The sequence below is a fragment of the Triturus cristatus genome, chromosome 6 (assembly GCF_964204655.1).
Source record: "Triturus cristatus chromosome 6, aTriCri1.1, whole genome shotgun sequence".
Lineage (NCBI taxonomy): Eukaryota > Metazoa > Chordata > Amphibia > Caudata > Salamandridae > Triturus > Triturus cristatus.
The window spans coordinates 1,693,211,028-1,693,227,440 of NC_140589.1; positions in this window are offsets into that span (position 1 = coordinate 1,693,211,028).

Consider the following 16,413-nt stretch of genomic DNA (forward strand, 5'->3'; position numbering starts at 1 on the left):
CGGTAATGTGCGGACTTGGATGTTGTTCTCTTTTAATTGCCCTGTTCGCTTGATGCATATCAACACAGATGCATACAGCACCTTCGGTGTCGTTTTTGGGTACTACCACTATGGGGGAAACCCATGACGTTGGCCCAGTGGAACTCTCAATCATATCATATTTGAGTAATGATTCAACTTCTTTTTCATCTACTTCATGTAAATAAAATGCAATCCATCTGTGACGTTGAGCAATAGGACGGACGCCCTCATTTGTGTATAATAGTACTTTCATAGTCTTGAGTTTCCTAACCCATGAAACAACAAAGGCAACTGACATTATTTTGTGATGAGCATTCATGTTATAGTTCTTGACTTTTTAATTACTTTGATGCAGCCATGTATGCACTTTAGTTTTTAATGGCATGTGTCAGGGCAATGGTGATAGTTCATTAGTTCATTGTATTTCTCATCAGGCATAATGTTTATCGATGCACCCCTGTCGATTATAAAAGGTATTGACCACAGCCACTGCAGGTAAGAGCGGTGGGGCCAGGTGGGGGGGGATTTCGAGAAACGACCACAAGAGAAAATAATTATATATTTAATTTTCCCTTGTGGTCGTCTCTCGAAATCCCCTCTCACCTGGCCCCACTGCTCTCACATGTAGCGGCCGTGGCTGATTGAGCAACTGTTTACTTTTAGTATGATCTTCACACAATGCTTGAATTACTTTGGTGCTTTATCTTGTCGACTTTTCTTTGACCTGTATTTTTCTTCACATGTAACCAGTCCAAGATGTGTACGTTTCTCTGAGGTAAACAACGACATTGCACAAGCATCTTCTTCACTTTCACTTGATACAGAAGAACATTTTGACAATGATTTAGATGACGATTGACTTCGTTTGGTGTCAATTTGCATCGGCTGGTATTGTTGCCGGGCCTTGTTGGCGTGCGTCAAACATCGCTTTTGGAATGTTCCGTGACCATTTTGTCTTTGCGATGTGATGCACTTACTTTTTCTTTAGCCTTGCAAACCATTACAAAATATTCTTCTTTCCACAGCCTTTTCAATTTTTTCCAGTGGCAGACCCTCGTGTGAAAATAAAAATCCACACGTGAAGCACAACTTTTTTTTTCATGGAGCCATCACTCTGTGTCCTTCTGCCTTGTGATGTGGCTTACTTTTTTGTTCATGACTAACTTAATCTGGGGAACTCTGGCCTCCATGTCAGCAGTTTTTCAATCAGCAGGCTCCTCACGCAGTCATGAGAACTTGCTCCAGGCTAGGAGTTTCTTTCAGCTTCCTCATCATTAAATTCATTGAACTTACGGTGTTGGATGAGCGTATCTAGTCTCTGAAAAAATTAATTGTAGGTTTCATCAACTTTCTGTTGTTCTTTACTGAAAATGTACCTTTTGTAATTTACATTTGGTATTGGATTGAACTTGAGATTCAAGGCTTCTTTGATTTGACAGTAGTTAATTTCATCAGCTCGTAGCATTTTCTTTATGACTTCTTTTACACTTTCACCAGCAAAATTCTTAAGGTATTTGATAATCTTCTTGTTATCTGTTTCTTCTATCACATCAATTAAATCATCACATTTCTGTATCCATGCAGTCAATCTGTCACCAATATTTTGCTTTTTGGCAGTATGGAATTGTGGTGGTGGTTGCAGAAAAGCAGCGGGTTTGTAACCATTTATGAAATTGGCAGACACTGAGGGTAGAGTTCTTTCTGACAATTTCTGCTGTCCACTAGGAACCAACTTCATCCATGCCATCGCTAAGATCCCACCGCCAACTCACTCCACCTTCTCTTCAAAACCACAAAGAAAATTGCCTTCCAGAACAGAATAATCACTAACACACACAACAGCAAAGAACTCTTCGTGATCGTCAAGGAGTTTGCCAGGCCCAAAGCGAGACCACAGATGGCCCACCATCCCAAGACCTCTACAACAAACTTTGAACCTTCTTCCACCACAAGATCAGGCAGATCTACAACAGCTTGGAAACCCAAGACCCCACCACCATGCCCCCCACCACCGCACGCAACCACGCTTTACCCCAACTGATAGTAATCAACTGGACTCCGCTCACCACAGACGACACACACACAAGACCATAAAGAGCATCCACTAAGGAGCCCCATTGGATCCTTGCCCGTACCACATCTTCCATAGAGCAGCCGCCTCCATCTCCCCCCAGCTTGGCCACAAAATCAACTGCTCTATCGAAACCGCCACCTTCCCCGGGGACTGGTAACATGGCAAGATCAACACCCTGCTGAAGAAACGGTCCAAAAACCTCACAGACCTCAAGAACTTCAGACCCATCTCCCTCCTCCCCTTCTCAGCCAAGGTCATCGAGAAGAGCACCAATGCACAACTCTCCAAGTTCATCAAAGAGAACCACGTCCTGGACACCTCCCAATCTGGTTTCCGAAGCAACCTCAGCACCTAGATCACACTCCTCGCTGCCACTGACAGCATCCGCTCCCTACTCGACCGGGGCAAAACCACAGCCCTCATCCTACTGGACCTCTCAGCCACCTTCAACACCGTCTCCCACTGCACCCTAATGATGAGATTCTGTGACAAAGTACTGGACTGGGTCCACTCCTTCCTGACCGACCGAACCGAGTGAGTCAGACTGCCCCCGTTGCTCTCAGAACCAACAGAGACCAGCTGCAGAGTGCCACAGGGCTCCTTCCTGAGCCCCACCCACTTTAACATATACATGGCTCCGCTCGCAGCCATCGTCAGACACCAGAGACTCAACATCATCTCCTATGCCGACGACACTCAGCTGATCATCTCCCTCACCAATGAACCCACAGCAGCCAAAATCAACTTTCACAACAGAATGAAGGCAGTTGCTACCTAAGTGCAAGACAGCTGCCTCAAGCTCAACTCAGGCAAGACCGTAGTACTCATCCTGGGACCCACTCCCTCAGCCTGGGATGACACCTGGTGGCCCACCGCACTAGGAACTCCTCCCACCCCTACAGACCATGCACGCAACCTCAGCATTATACTGGACTCCTCGCTCACAAACAACCACCAAATCAACACAGTAACCTCATCCTGCTTCCCCATGCCCTGCCGCTTCGAAACATATTCAGATGGCTTCCCACAGAATCCAAAAAGACGTTCACCCACGGACTCATCTCCAGTAGACTTCACTACAGCAACATACTCTACGCCAGTGTTACCCAGAAACAGTTCAGGAAACTACAGAACATCCAAAACGTTGAGCCAGACTGGTCCTTAACATCCCCCGCCGCAGCCACATGACACAACACCTCTGAAAACTCCACTGGCTCCCTATCAACAAGAGAATCACCTTCAAGCTTCTCACACATGCCTACAAGGCCCTCCATGACGCAGGGCCAGAATATCTGAACCACGCCTTGCTTTCCACACACCCGCCAGACAACTCTGCTCCAGCCAACTCGCCCTGGCCTCCAGCCCTGGCCTCTGTCCCGCAGACAACAAGACCAGTACTGTAGAAAGATCCTTCTCCTACCTTGCTGCTAAGACCTGGAACACCCTGCCCCTCCACCTCAGCCAATCCGCATCGTTGACCCAGTTCAGGAAAGACCTCAAGACCTGGCTCTTCGACTGAACCTCCACACCCAGACTTATCAACAGCCCTCCCCATCTCAGAGAATTGAGACCCTCACGGGTGAGTAGCCATGTTTTACAAACCCCTGATTGAAATGAAAAATACATTGATTTCAGACTATTTGTGCACAGCAAAATTTGATCATAAGAGTTCATTACTGGAGGCAGGATTTCACTAAAGACAACCATATCAATTGTGCCCTACAGTCAAGTAGAGATGTGTAAAATGATAATGTCACGATGCAAAGCAATTCAAGGAAAAATTCATTAAACTGTTATACATTTATTTGTTATAGATTGGATAGGAATATAATTTTACAGAAATGGATATAATGCAATCCATGCAATGCAACACACATTAAAATAAAGAAATGTGAATAGGTATAAAACTTATGCATGTGTACTTAATCAGAACACCAAAACCACCATAAACCAGGGTTGCGAAAGAGACAAGCACAGATCTTTCAGAATTAAAAATCCAGATAGGAATCCAGCAACAATGTAGGACTGAAATCAGGGAAACAAAGATACCTAGTGGCCAAAAAACATATTGAAAAATTAGGGTACCAAATGCATTTCAACACATCCTTCACTTAGCAATACCTCCTTATATATTGTTTAAGTATGACATGGCATTATACCAAAACGGTTATCTTGTATGGGAATTTCAGCCAACAATCACTGGATGAGTAACCATCTTGAAAAGGGCTGAAAAGGGTCATATATAAGTATAGCCATGCCTACATCATTTGAGCTATGGCTTCTTTCAGGTATCGGAAGAAGAACCCCACGTTTGACATCCTTCTTCCCTTGTGAGCTTCCAAACCACACCCATCGCCCTTCCTGATCAGCACTACACACAAGCTGCAGATTGCCACACTATGATATTTATTATTTAATTATTTAATGTAATAATTTTCATTTTTATTGACTAACAATAAAAAATATGATTTATGAAAGAATATGTATGTAAATTGTTTATATTATTGTTTACCACTTTGCTTGTTTTGAGATAAGACATTGATTCGGAACACCCCCTCCAATCAGCAGGATTTACTACAATGGACAAGAGGGAGATTAGTAAATCAACCCTTTCCCAAAAAATCGGCACTTTCCCCACTGCTTGTGAGACTAAAGTTAGAATAATAAATCTGACCAACCAAATATATTCACTTTCCAAATGTTAGTAGTACTGCAATTAGAATAGTGAATCTGACCTGACTAAATATATGTACTTTCCCCAGTTTGTTTGGCTGAAGTTAAAATGATAATTCTTAGACTCCTCCCACAATATATATACATATACTTTTCCCAACAGCAATTGGACAGGAGTTAGAATAGTACATCTGCCATCTCCACTCCCAAATATATGCACTTTCCCCAATTTGTGTTGGGCTGAAGTTAAAATAGAAATCCCACCCCAATTATTAAACTTTTACATGCCCTACTTTTAAATACCACACACCATACCATAGGGGAAATAAGGCCTACTTATAAATATTTAAAAGGAAGGGTTGGGCCTGTTAAAAAGGGGTTATTTTGACTAGTCAAATTTGCAGCTTCAAACTGCCCAGCCAGGCTACAACGGTAGGTCCGGAGACATGTTTATAGCACAATGAGTGTTGCAATCCACTGGCAGCATCTAACTTACCGGCCCTGTGTACATTTGGTATCATATATTAGGTATTTATAGGCAAATTAAATAAACCAATCCGGTGTGTACCAATTTCATCATGTTAAAAGGAGGAGCACAAGCACTTGACCACAATCTTAAAGCTGCGGAAACCGACCGCTGTGGTGGCGGGCCCATCAGAATACCATGGGCGGGGGCGCCGCATGCATGGCGGTTGGACCCTATCTCCGCTACGGTGGCGGCCGGTAGAAAACCGACCACCATCGTAATGGGCCCCTATGAGAGGATCCGGTTCTTCATACAAACATGTTAATAGATCTAAAACACCCCAGTGATGCGGTAGCCTTTAGGCGCTGATTCATACATTGCAGTCTGATTGTCCTTACAGGTCATTGTTCAGGTAAACTTTGTAATTCGTTGGGACCCAGAAAAAGTTTAAAGTGCAAGTGTGCGGTAAACAGTAATTGTGTTTTCATTGTGCAAGGGAACTAGAAAAGTGGATCAGAGCCTTCTGTTGTGCAAACAAAGCTGTGACAGGGCTTCAGTATTTTCGTTTCAATAAATTACTATTGATTACTGATAAATTAATGTTACCAGTTGAATGTCCTCGCCTTCGAAACAAACTTTCGCTGCTTGTCTGCACGTTCGAATCTGCCTTTCCTTCAGGAGCGGTTTTAATAGTAATCTTCGTTCCTTGGCTAAACCCTTACAGATACACAGTAAATGTAGGATATCCTCTTTGGCTACGCCACATAGGCTACACTGTATTATTGTTTCTTTTAGTTTCCATAGTGGAAGGTGCAGCGTTGCTGATCGAATTCTCAGTCTTAAACGGAGGAAGCTCTCCTTTACTGCTCTCGAAAAGCCTGTTCCCAGATATGCTTGTGGCAGGCTCCTCGAATAGTTCTGGATAACGAACCTTATCTTCTTCAAGGGATAATATCTTTACAGATTTGTTTACTAATTTCTTGAGACTGTTATGGGACCCAATGGTTTCCCAGAGGTCCTGTAGGTGCAGAGTATTTAATGCTGAGTGGAGGTAAGCCATGGCTGGGCTATCTTTTTTCTGTTTCAGCTCCTTCCACAAGTAGGAGTTCAGTGTTCCAGACTCGGCCACCTTTATTTTGTGCCAACATTTAATGTAGGCGCCTTGGCGCACTATTTGCTGCTTTTGAAGGCCAAACTCTAACCTTATCTGTGCCGGCGAGGTATACTGTGGGAGGTTAAAGATTATTCTCATGGCCTTGGACACCACTTTATCCAAGGTACTCTCGACTCACCCTCTCATGCATTCACTACCATATGTGATAGTTGGTAAAAGCCTTGTTTGAAGCACCTCTAATATAGGGGTGAGGCTTTGGCCCGTTACTTTGTGCTTGATGTTTGTTAGTGCAACAACCAATGCCATCCCTCTGCCTCTAATGCCGCTTTTTGTTAGAGGAACGTGCCCTTCCTGTCAAAAATGATGCCAAGGAACTTGAATTCTTCAACGGTTTCTAGCCGATGGCCCCCCAGCGACCATCGATATTGATGTTTGTTACTCCTCTGATTTAGTACCATCACTTTAGATTTTTCTAAATTTATGCATATCTCGTTCTTATATGAGAAATTGCTTGTGGTACTTATGAGATGTTACAGGCCGATTGGGGTTCAACTGATTAGTATTAAATCGTCGGTGTACGATAAGTTCGAAAGAGTAAGACCCCCCAGGTTCGGGGCATGATGGTTGCATTTATCCAGCTCTGTTGTAAGGTGAGACATAAAAAGATTAAACAGGGTCGGGGCCAAAACGCAGCCCTGCTTCAGCCCCTTGGTGGTCGGTATTCTCCTCCTTAGACAGTCTCGTGCCCCAGCTTAATTTGGACCCATGTTTTTGAATGGAGTATGATTAATTGATTCAAGAGTTTTGGGTCTATTTCCCAGCCAGTCAGTTTTGCCCAAAGCTTCTCCCTGTCAATGCTGTCAAAGGCGTCTGTATAGCCAATAAAGCAAACAAATAATGGCTTACTGATGTTTTAGTAGCATCTATTAGAAGCGAAAGAGCAAGAATATTTGTTGTTGTTCCCATACATTTTTGAAATCCCGTTTGGTTGATGGGGATTAAGGCTTTTTCCATTGCCCACTCTGTAAGTTCTTCCAGTAGGAGGCCCGCGTAATATTTGGCAATGTGTTACATTAGTAAACGTGACTTCTTTTGAATGTCAACACTTTTGCTAGTGTTGTTTTATTTTTTAATGTTATGTTTTGTCTTGTTTGTTGATCATTTTTTTATTCAATTTTTTTTTCAATCGACTGTTTTATTAGTTATACCAAGTTATTGTTAACATGTTCAATTTTACATACTTTAAAAATTGTTTCATTATTTTTTAAATATTTTCAAATGATATATTGTTACACTAATTATTATAAATATTTATTTTTTATTATATTATGATTTTGTAATTGTTTTGTAGGCTAATATTTAAAATGTATTACTTATAATGCTATTTATTTAATTTTTTCAATATACACTTTCTTTTTTTAACAATATTCTGTTCCACAACATTTGTGACACAATATTTTGGTAGTTTACGTACAGAGTATGTGAATTTGATATTTATGTACACAATATTTTTGATACAATATTCTGATGTCACAATTTTGTTGTTCATGATATTCTGCCATATACTCCTTTATGAGGGCTCATAACTAGGTGTTGTGTCATAACTGGTTGAATTCATGTACCCATTGTCTTGTGGTCCAATGCAGTCTCCTCCCTAATCTTTACCAGGCTTGGCTCTCTGGCTGCTTGTTCATCAGTGTTTGTGAATAACTGGTGGCATTTAGCCGGCATACAACAGTGGCATTGCATTGTCCAACATTTCGGCCTTTTCATGCAGTTAACCGTAGTGGCTCCCCTTCATAACAAGCGGTGCGGTGGGGAGGGGAAGGTATAAGGAGTGGAGGTAAATAATACAAAAAGGAAAGCACTTACCAGCTGCTGCCGGCCACGTCTCTGGGTTATTCTGCTCCGTTCCCTACACAGCGCAGGCTCCTAGATGCCAATCAAGACACTGCCCTCACACTGGTAATACAGCATGAGAGCAGCACCGTGATTGGCCCGAGCAGGCTTGTTTAACACTCGCTCAGGTCCCAGGAGCCTATGCCTCTACTCTACCCAACTGTACAGCAATGTTTTGGTGGAGAGAGATCAAAGTGCGCATGGCAGTTTGGCCGGCCTTCGACAGCGGGCAAAACGGGCATGCGCACCAACAGTGTGCACCACTCTTCCCCCAGCTCTCGTCATGGCCCCACCCAGACTTGGCTGCCTTTAGCAGAAAGAAAAATAAAACAATAATAAAATGGTTTTATTATAATTGTATTTTCCCCGTTTCCCTCAGCTGCCTGGGCGATGCTTTTCTGCCATAGCAGAGGAGCCTCCGCTGGCAGTTAATGTTTCTTTGTGTTGGAGTTGCTCACTTGCTGTTACTCCTGCGTGGGGCCTGGCAGCTCCTGGACTTACACCTAAGCTGAATAAGTGTAAGTTATGACTAACAGGTATAGTAGTAGGTGTGTCTCTCATGGTATGTGAATTAAGGGGCATATTTACAATAACTGGCGCATCCCTACATATCAGCAGGGATGCGCCAGTTATTGTGCGCCACAGCTCCGCCACCATGGATGCGCCGCATTTACAATGCGGCGCACCATGGGGCAAAAATGGCACAGATGCATGACGCATCTGTGCCGTAAAAGTGGAGCATTGCTGGAGTTGCAGGTCCAGCAATGGTCTGGGGGGCCCTATCTTGTTAATGCAGCGTCAATCCTTACGACTGCTTCAGGCAGGCGCAGGGTTTTGACGCAGCATGGGCCTAAAAGTGACTGAGTGAAATGTTGTAGATTTCAATCAGCCACTTTTAGGAGGCGTTCCTGCGCCGGCACGCCCCCCATTGCGCAGGAACACCTACATGTGGCGCAGGGCTTTACAACGTGACGCATCTCCCAGATGCGTCATTTTGTAAGTACACCGCACCATGGCGCAGGATTTGCGCCGCCGCTACGTCACAAAAGTGACGCAACGGCGGGGCAAATGAGGTGAAAGGGGCTAGTAAATCTGCCCCCATGACTTTTGGTTCATATACTCATCATGGTTTTTTGCTTGTTCTTCCTTCACTTCACCACTTCATTGACAGTGTCAAGGCCTTTCCATGCTGTAATTGCTCGCATTTTCATAGCACTCATGCAAATTCCTTTTCTGGCGCCCATTCGTAACTTCCGCATCAGTTTCAGACCTTTCTGTTTTCCATCAGTGAGCCGCTTGAACTCGTGCAGTGTGTGTTACACATGTACCCGGCCCTGTGTCTTTCAGGCTTTTCTGCATTGGGGCTATGTGATTTTTGCCAGTATATTTACATTGAAACTTTTATATTCAAACATGCAATAGGCATGCCCCATTGGGGTCTCTGTAGAAAAACATCTGAGAGTGTTCATTACACTGGAATCCCGGCAGACCATACCACAAGCGCTGCCAGTGTGAATTTGTTTCTGTTCTTTCCTTCCCTAAATCGGAAATCTAACAGAGACAACCGCGGACCTCTTTAAGTCGAGCATGGAAAAGGAAGACTTCTTCGCACCCGTTATTTAACACCGCGGAGAATTAAATATTAATGAAAGGAAGGTACTTTCATTTTGTGAGCAATTTAATTCAATTAAAAATAAATGGCTCCCCTTGGCTCAGCAGTACTGTCCTTACGATACCGATGTCTACATGACGTGTGTCGCGCGCCCTGCGGTAAGTGATCCAGCCGTGAGTGGAGCCGTCTCTGGTTCCACTCAACAGCTTACCTTCTGCTCAGCAAAGCATGGAAGACATTAAACAACCGCTCACGGAGCCCCACTGACAGAACTACTTGTTGTTTGCGTCAGAATTACATGCACAAATAACTTTATTGATGAGTGCAAAGCCACTTTTCTGTTTCAGAAATATGGGCTTACCCATACTTACGTCCTCAAGTTAGTAAATCGAAGGGAAGAGGTGCAGAGTGGGTGTGGAGTGGCTGGAATGCCACACCAGCTTGTTCTCCGACGCCTTCCCTACATGGAAAAGGTCAGATATTTAATCCTGTCAAGGGAAGGAGTGTATCCCTTTTCCAAGTTGAACAAGCATTGGCAATGCCAATAGGTCTGGCTTATGAATGCAGTCAAGCCAGATCTGAAACTAATAATCCATAAACGTTAACAACAGGCCTCTCCCATCTGTCATGCTTCCAGATAAAAACACCATAAATTATCTATAGTTTTCCAAGACACTTTATTAGCATTACAGTATCATGGGTGCCCCCGGAAGTTCACGCTCAAGCAGCTGGGTAAATAAAATCATCACAGTTGTGTGGAGTACATTTTCTTGTGTGGAAGCAGACAACTTCTGCCCAATAAAATCATGCTCCTGGCTCCCAACAAAGACCCTCTCCTGGTGTTTCTCACATAAAGCTGTGCTGTCAAGACAGACCATAAACACAAAGGGGCAGATCTACAAGAAACTAACACAGCGCGGTGCCGCAAGTCATTTTGCTGTGCTACGCTGCGTTAGTTTCGAAGCACAGGGATGCGACATATTCACAACAATATGTTGCATCTCTGTGCTTCCACCCGCGCTGGCGCAAAAACTGCTGCCATGCGCCGGCGCAGGCACCCTTGCACCATGGTGCAAGGATGCCTGCATCGTGGGGAGATTGTTTTTGTGCAGGAAGGGGCACCTTTCTGCACAAAAACAATCAATTCAGGTGAATTCCTCTTCCAATAAGTGCTGTAGAATGCAGCACGCATTGAAAGAGGAAAAAAACTAGGTGAAATAAAAAGATTTCTCCTCGTTGCTTCTCGCTACGCCACCCCTAGGGTGGCGTAGCATTCTGGCGCATTTCCAGATTTGCAATTTCTCGTAAATCTGGAAATGCATCAGTGGACATGGGTGTTGTGTGGGAACACCCACAGCAACACCCATGTCACGCCCCTAACACGCAATGTGTTGCGTGAACAGGGGCGATATTTACAAGCACAGGTTAAGTCATGCAGGGTGACTTTACCTGTTCTTGTAAATATCACTTAGCAGGCTGGCCACCGGTGCATCATGCAACGTGATGCCCGGCGGCGCAAGGGGCTTGTAAATCTGCCCCAAAGTGATCATCTCCAAAATGAATGGGGGTGTAAGAGGAAAAGAGCTTACCCACGGAGAAACCTTTTCTCTAAGGAAAAATTAAAAAAAAAACAAGTATTAGCGCTTGTGCTGCTAGAATTCTTTTGTGAAAAATCACATCTATATTCAGGCATGAGTAAACGGAATTCACAAAAGTTTTAAATGAGCATGCTGGGAAACCCAAGACGGGTGCAGGTTTTCAGACATAACTTAGAAATAGTCTGGGCCATATTCTCCCAGATTGGTGTATGAGTAGGTGTGACTTACTCTGCCACTACTTTTGGCTTCAGGAACAACTCAGGAGCACTCTTATCTTACTCGTGGAAATCAGGAGTAAACAATGAGTAAGTTACAGCAAAAATTATAAAAGCTTCAAAATCTGCCCAAATGTAACCTGACGTCCCGATTTCTGAGTTTTTTGTACATCAGATGTCAACATTTTGCAATGATTGTCCACATCACTCTGAGACTGCGAGGCCTTGTCAATTAACATATTTCTATAGAATTATATGGCACTCCCTCTATAATGTTCACCCATGTTTGTGGGCTTGAACCCTCAGCTTTCTCGTCTCCTTAATCGACCTATCAAGAACTACGTTAGGGCACTAAATTATGATTTTCACTTGTTAAATATTGTTTTATTAGAATAGAAAGGTGCTGTTTAAAATAAACGACTAAAGGATGCAATCACTTACAAATAGTGCTATTGCATGATTTTAATCTTAAGCGCTTAATAGCAATGTCTTTTGTTTGTCTCTGTCCTCTGCAATCAATCACAGACTATGCCCTCTGTTATGGTATATGCCTTTATCGTGTACTGAACAAACTTGGAGAGGTGCACTCCCAAAAAGTCTTTTCAATAAGTAAGGCTGACTTGTTCCTTTATGTAAAAAGAATCCTTTATTTTAAATGTCATCAGACAATATGAGCTCCAGCCAATGCGTTTCATTCATTAAGGAATGAACATCTTCAGGGCAATGATGATTTGACAATAGCTGGGGAGCCGTGTTTCTTTGTTCCCCAAGGGTTGCAATTGGTGGGATGAAGAGTTTCTATTCTCCTTGGACGTTGGCACCCAACAACGGCAGGTGCAGGAGTTGCATGTGCACACCGACTCTCATCACTTTCAGAAAGCCACAAGAGGAGTACAGCAGGGAGGTGCGGCTATTGCGGTCCGCAGATGCTTGCTGCGTATCATTGCCTTTATCATGTAATAAAAGTGGGGTACCTTGAGTGCTGATGCAGTTTCAAAATTGAATGAATGAATGAACAGGGATTTGTAAAGCGCAACAGCTGCTGCGAAGAGTATCCCGGTGCTTACGACTGAGAGGTAGGAGTGTGTGGTAATGATGACACGCTGTAACTTGTAATCCAAGTAGGTTTATTCACAGGTAGGTCATCATTAACAAGTATATAAGTCCTATAGGCAGTCTGTAGGTGATAAACAACAGCCCCACCAGGAGCAGCCTGCTAGCTGCTCAGCCCCATCCTCCAACTGTCACTCCTCATCCAGTCACCCAGGCATTCTACTAAAGGTCCACTCACCAACATTCCATATAGAAGACACACACACAGGCTGAGCAGCTAGAGCAGAGAAACATAGGAAATAAAACATCATGTAAGAATACTACAGAGTGATATGCCTGAACAAAGAGCCAAGTTCTAAGTTTTTCTTAAATAGAGATTCTGAAGCTTCTAAACAAAGCTCAAGAGGGATTCAATTCTAGGCAACAGCTGCCAAAAAGGAGAAAGGGCAATCACCTCTTTTAGTGAGCCTTATCCTTGGAACCACGGCCAGGGTCATCTGAAAAGAGTATTACAACCCTCTAGGTGAGTAAAAATGAAAACTGGCTTCCAGATATTGAGGTCCTGCATAACAGAAATCTCTGTGAGTCAAGACCAGAGCTTTAAATACGCATCTTGACTGGAAACCAGTGAAGAGAGCTCAAATGGTGCGAAACAGAAGTTCTAAAGGGAAGTTTGAGAATAAGCAATGCTGCTGCATTTTTCGTTACCTGAAATCTTTTAATTAGATGGTCTGGCAAGCCCAGATAGAGGGCATTGGCATAGTCCAACCTGAGAGTAATTAAGGCCTGGACAACTGTTTTCCTAGTGGCTGAAGGAAGTAAATGCACATGTTAGTGTATGAAGAAGCAGAAAACAGGTCCCAAGCAAAGCAGAGACCTGTGCCTGAAAAGAAAGCTGATTATCAATCTTAACCCCCAGAATGCAAACCACTTTCGACTGAGTGGCCAAAGGGGAATTCTGCTAACAGTATACACTTTCCTGCTTTGTATTGCTCCTGCTTGCACATTCTTGTCATTTCATTGAGAAATAACATGTGTTACTATTGCCCAGCTTAACAGAACTCAATGTATTGAACTTGAAAGGATGGAAGGTTGAGTTGGAGCTGGCAGAATCCAAGCATGTGATCTTCAGGTCCCTCACAGATCTCACCTGTACGTAACTCTCTGGTCTTTTGTATCAAAGATGCCTCAAACCTACTTCTCATTTAATGAAGTGTCAAAGAAGGGTGAAGTCCAATGTTTGTGGTGGGTGAGTCCACTGAAGTGGATGGATGATCCCAGTCCTTAATTGGTTAAAATAATCTGCCAATGCCCAAAGTCACAACACTGCTCACTAATCTTGCGTCTATAATTGCATCTGGCAGAGTTCTCAGGCATAGCTTCTTTCTAGATCAATCTCTTCTTCTTATATGTTCTCTAGCTGTCCAGGGTATATACTCTGTATCTTCTACCCTCCATAAGTCCAACTAAGACCACCTAAAACCACCTAAGACTGATGGACTGCCGCTACAGACACCGCCCCAAAGCCCTGAGCCCTGAGTCTCACTTGTCTGGCTTTCTCTATTTGGTAGGGTACAAGGTGAGATCTTCATTCTCGGCCACCATCATCTGTTTTCCCACTGCTTCAAGGACAACTTCTCAAAATAGCAGTTCAAGGCATTTTGGGGGAAGTGGGAACATAGCTCACACTTGAAAGTCTGGTACTTCATGGAGGCACTGTGCCAGACTCATGGTCAGGTGGCAGACAGACCAGAGACGTTTTAATGCAGGGGCAAAGTGGGCTCTGGCCCAGGGCCCCAGCCTTTCAGGGGGCCCCCTGACAGAGTCAGCTCCATTCTCCAGAGTTTTGCCCTAATGACCTTGATTATTTCTTAAACGGATTGTTTTCCTTTAATTTATGTTTTATGTGCCTGATGTGTGAGAGTCTAGTACAACCATTTTGCTGCGAATGTTGTGTTTATGTTTCATGCAGTATACAGAAAAAAAGTTTCTTTTAGATCAAAACAAGGCCTAACATATAAGAAATGGGAGGGCGTCACAGAGATTATTTGCAGTAATATTGGTGAGCTGCTGCTGTGTTACAATATTGAAAACACACATACCTATCCCTGAATATTAGATGTAAACACATTTAGGGCCTTATTTATGAGAAGTGATCCATCGCTGTGTGAAAACAGGGATGCGTCACTTCTTAGTGCACCCTCCTTGCGACATGACGGATGCGTCATATTTACTGAATGTCGCATCATGTCGCATGGAGTTAAAGGTACGTCAGTATTTCTGGCGTATCTTTAGGCGCAAAATTGATGCATTGCTGGGGTGTGTCTGAAAGTAGACACAAGTCCAGCAATGTGTCCTTTCACATGGGGGAAGCCCCATGTGAAAGGGCCTGCATCAGTCTTACACCTGCTGTGAGGCAGGTGTAAGATATTGACGCAATGGCCTCCTAAAAGTGGCGCACTGAGTTTTTTCATAGATTTCAATGTGCCACTTCTACGAGGCTTTTTGCGGGGTAACACCCACCCTGCATACATTATACCTGGCGCAGGTATAATGTGGTGCAGGGGTTTACAAAGTGACGCATCTGCCTAGATGCGTCACTTTGCCAATAGGGCGCAACATGGCACATTTTTGTCGCTGCCGGTGAGTCACAAAAAGTGACATACCGGCTTCATAAAAGTGAAACAAGGCCTCATAAATAAGGCCCTTAGAACTTGGACGAGTGTTCCTTTGCACTGTCAGGGACCTAATTAAATTAAATAATGTATTTAATAAAGTGCGCAGCCACTCAGACTAGAGTGTCCTGGCACATGACAACGGGAGGAAAACGTGCGTAGAAGACCCATCAGTTATTAAAAAGCCAGGTTTTTAAGTTCTTCCTGAAAGAGAGTAGGTCTGTGGTTAGTCTCAGAGACTCAGGGAGTCTATTCCAAAATTTTGCGCCTAGAAAGCAGAGGGATCTGCCTCCAGTGCGGGCACGGCATATTTTAGGCACGATGGCCAGGTAGGCATTGGAAGATCTTAGGGGTCTAGATGTTGTGCAGTGATTAACGCGCTTATTTAGGTAGCCGGCTCCTAAGCCGTGGAAAGCTTAAAAGAAGATGGTCATCGCTTTGAAGTTGATCCGTTCTTTTATGCGGAGCCAGTGTAGAGACTTAAGAATAGGGTTCATACTAGGTCTGGGTTTAGGTCTCAGGATGGCTCTGGCCGCGTTTTGTACTGCTTGTAGGCGCTGGAAAAGGGCTTTGGGAAGACCGAGGTACAAGCTGTTGACATAGTCAAGCTTTGATGTCACCAGAGCCTGCACCACGATCTTTCTACTCTCATGCGGTAACAGTGGCAGGAATTTTTTTAGCATCTGGAGTATGCCAAAGCAAGCGCCAGTTAGAGTTTGGATTGGAAAGCGCATGGAGAGTGTCTTGTCTATGACAATTCCTACGTTTTTGACTTTCTCCTTTTCCGTGGGCGGGGGCAGCAGATCTTTTGGCCACCAAGAGCTCCAGTCAGGCGTTTCTGGATTACCAAAGAAAATAACTTCAGTTTTGTCAGGATTGCACTTCAGCTGATTGATCTTAAGCCAGTTAAAAACCTTTGTGAGGCAAGACCTGATCATTGCACCATCAAAGTCAGTTCCTTTTTCACATGTAAAAATTAGCTGAGTGTCATCGGCATAGGAACCAATTTTGGC